This window comes from Sturnira hondurensis, unplaced genomic scaffold (assembly GCF_014824575.4).
Source record: "Sturnira hondurensis isolate 20B ecotype Veracruz unplaced genomic scaffold, ASM1482457v3 Scaffold0003801, whole genome shotgun sequence".
Lineage (NCBI taxonomy): Eukaryota > Metazoa > Chordata > Mammalia > Chiroptera > Phyllostomidae > Sturnira > Sturnira hondurensis.
Window position 1 is genome coordinate 7816303 of NW_028076432.1, and position 3631 is coordinate 7819933.

General features: G+C 43.5%; 1 pseudogene; it reads left to right on the forward strand.

Annotated features, from left to right (window-relative positions):
• The first annotated feature begins 91 nt into the window (after positions 1-91).
• Positions 92-962, forward strand: LOC118984784 (rho GTPase-activating protein 20-like; annotated as a pseudogene).
• Positions 963-3631: the final 2669 nt, after the last annotated feature.

The window sequence follows — 3631 nt, forward strand, 5'->3', positions numbered from 1 at the left end:
TCAGAGAGGCAGGGGTTCTGCCCACAGCCCAATACTGATGATGAGCCCTGCACACTGAGCTGTCCCAGGAAGATATTTTCAAAGAAACACGATGAAACTAGATAACAGTATAGTGATTACCAAAGGGAAAGGGAGTTGGGGGAGGTAGAAGAAGGCAAAGGGGAATAAAGAGAGATGGAAGGAGGCTTGACTTTGGTGAACACACAATATAACATACAGATGATGTATTACAGAATGGTACACCTGAAACCTACATAATGGTATTAACCAATGCCACTCCAATACATTCAATACAAATTATTAAAAAAAAAACTAGCTAAGAAGTTGGTCACTTGCATGGAGAGGTGGATTATCTCAAGCAGCATAAATCTTTGTAAGTGGAGAGGCAAAAGTTTGCTGATCAGAGTTTGGTCATGGGGATCGAGGTGGGGAAGAGACGGGCTACACAGCAAACGCTGAGAAGTTATACTGAGAAGATGAAGCACTTGCCTGTCCTCCCCAGGCACGTCCCCATCTGGCTCAGCAGGGAGCTCCCAGGACAGTGCTTTTTCTCAGATTGCTGAACGTTCCTTGTTTACACCCACTGACATTCCCTCTCCCCAGCAGGTTGTACTTTTTAGGCTCAAAGAAAGCAAGAGTTTTCTTCTGTCTCTTGCAGTTCCAATGTCATTTCTGAAAGGCCTGGTACCTCTTCTAAGCAGACCAGCAGCTGCCTGGCTTACACACACAAAAATGACACCATAAACTGTCATTCACAAATGCATTCTGCAACTTTTCACCGGAGCACAAGGTTAAGAAATGGCATAGGCTGTTTGAACAACTGGTCCCTCCAAAAGAAAGCAAAGGCATCCAGATCAAGAGAGAAAAATAGCATTTCTAAAAGTATCCACAAATCCCCTCCCTATGCTTCTGGTGTTCCAGAAGCCAACTCACTCCAGGAGAAAAGAAAGCCATGCTCCTAAGGGCAACTGAAGGACCTGGAGCTGTGCAGACAGCCCAGTTAGCAACAGGAGGAGGACTTGGAGCTCAGACAGCCCAGTTAGAGGGAACAGAAGGACTCCTAGTGGTATAGACACCCAGTTAGTGACAAAGGAAGGACTTGGAGCTGCACAGGCAGCCCAGTTAGCAATGAGAAATACTTGGAGCTGCATAGACAGTGCATTAGTAAAACAGGGAGGACATGGAACTGTGCAGACAGCCCAGCTGCAGGCAATGGACGGACATAACGCTGTATAGACAGACTGGTTAAAGTAACCAAAAGACCTGGAGCTGTGAGACAGCCTACTTAGAGGCCACAGAAGAACCTGGAGCTGCACAGACAACCCAGTTAGGGGAGACAGAAGGACCCAGAGCTGTGCAGACAGCCCCATGGGAGGCAACAGAGGTTCTTGGACTTGTGCAGACAGTCCAGTTAGCAACAAAAGGAGAAGCTGGAGCTGAGCAGACAGCCCGGCAGTATAACTCTCATTCCGACCAAGACTCAGAAAAAGATGGGAACTCTGTGTTTTGTCTAATGGAAGACAGACTCGAGCTTTGTGTGGAATCACACGAGGAAGGAGAGAAATGATGGGCAGTGCTGTCCTGGTGCTCTGCCTTGTGTGAGGTCCTCACCCTGCTCTTTGATTGTGAATGATGTGTCCGAACCAGACTCCGGGCTTATAGCAGTTAGTGATGTTGGGGACAAACTTAACCAAAGACATTTAACCACAGGAATCTGGTGTCTACAAGAACAGAAGCTGGGCTAGTGATAGCCACACAGTTACTATGACCTCTATGTACAAAATACCTGGGCTAGTGAGCATAAAGATAACCATCACTAATAAATTAGGATAACAATGTGATTCTCTTTATTGAGACCACTTGGCAAATTGGTTAGACTAAAAAAACTGTACTCCTGTTTGGGAGGATTTTTCCTATTAGCCTGTGGGATCGGTCCTGGCATGTGACTTTGGAAATACTAGCAGAGAGTTAGAGAAAGCATCTTCTCTACATGCCTTATGTAAGATTAGTCTCCTGGGAAGGCCAGGGTATCATAAGTGAAGAACGGGGACTGTGGAGAGAGGGCAGGGGTGCGGAGAAACCATCCTCATGCCGTGGAATATTTTTAATAAATAGACAAAAATGCTACTTATGAAAACATTAGGTAGAAAAGCATGTCTGGTAATGGAGGAAATCCTGCGAAATATTTTCCTGAAGTCAAGCTAGTAGTCATTTTTCTGATTTATTGTAGTCACGTGCCCTCACAGGATCGCGCCGATAAATAGACGGTGCATTGATGTAGGTAGGCTGGAATAAGCTAGAGTGATTGAAGAACCATAAGTATCATGATATTGTTTTGTTGGTAGTGGTGGTAATGGTTATGTGGCTGGATTCTTTTCCTACTAGTGTTGCATTGCTCCGCAAAGCCTTCAGGAAATAGAGCTGTAAAGTGAAAGAAGGAAATGGCTGCTCATCGCAGCGTCTTTCCAAAGGTCCCTGTGCTGGGAACATTCCCCAGAAACACTTCCCTATTTACAAGGTGACCTTGTAAATGCTTTTACAAAAGCATGTGCTACCTGAGTGTGAGGACGGCTGCAACAGGGCCCTTTCCCTGCTACAGGAATGCTATCGCCAACATGTGGCGGAAGCCTGGCTCCTCTGCTGAACTGTCTTCCTGCAGCCAGAGAACATTACTGATAAATCACTGTTACTCTCATTACCATGTGGCAGTGGAGAGAGTGGTTTAGAAGATGCCAGTTTGTAAAGAGTTAAGAACAGCATACCCACCAGAGTGGCTGTGAGGCCTTCTTCTCAGTTACTGGATTTGGATTTCCAGAAGTTTTCACATATTTTTGTCCCAGATGATTCATGGTTTACAGATGGTTTATGACCCATACGTTTATTTCATATCCATGGACATTTCTCCTGTTTCATCTTAAAGATTACATTGGTACATGTCCTGGATTATCACCTTGCCGGCTAGTGTGAAGGGATGGGGTCAGGACTGGAGATGCATTCCCTTCATTTGACCTTAAAAGAAGTTGCTTAGAATCCATAGGGTCTCTTTAGTCCACCATCAGATGGACCTCTCTCTCACAAACTAGCTTATTCCAAATTATTTTTCTGAGACGCCAGAAAATTTCATGTCAAATGTTCATCCTCTTTTGTCTTAAATGTTGCATTTGTCAGTTAAAGGATACAAGTAATGTTTTCTGTAAGTGTTTCTGTTTTCTATAAGTTTCTGAGAGTGACTATAGGTGGTTTTCATTTTCTTCCTATGTGTATGAAGTTCTTATTTTAAAAAAAAACCCACAAAGGGTGTGACTATAAAACTTTAAAAACAATGTTACGCTTTTAAAAGAAGGTGAGCAAATAGTGTTGAAAATGTAATTTGGTAAAGAGCATACTTTTCTAAGCTCAAAATTCTTGTCCCTGGGCCATAGGAAACTAAAGGCTACATTGATGATTTGGTTAAAGAGAAAATCGACATTGAAGTTACCTTGCAGGGGAGAGAGGGGGGAAGCAGCATAGTTAGTTGTGTCTAGCTTGCTGAGACTTTGGAATGTGCCTTATTCTAGTATTCACTCAATGCCTTTTTTTTTACAAGATGTTTTGGGCCATTAGATAAACAATAAGTTTATTGATTTTGAAT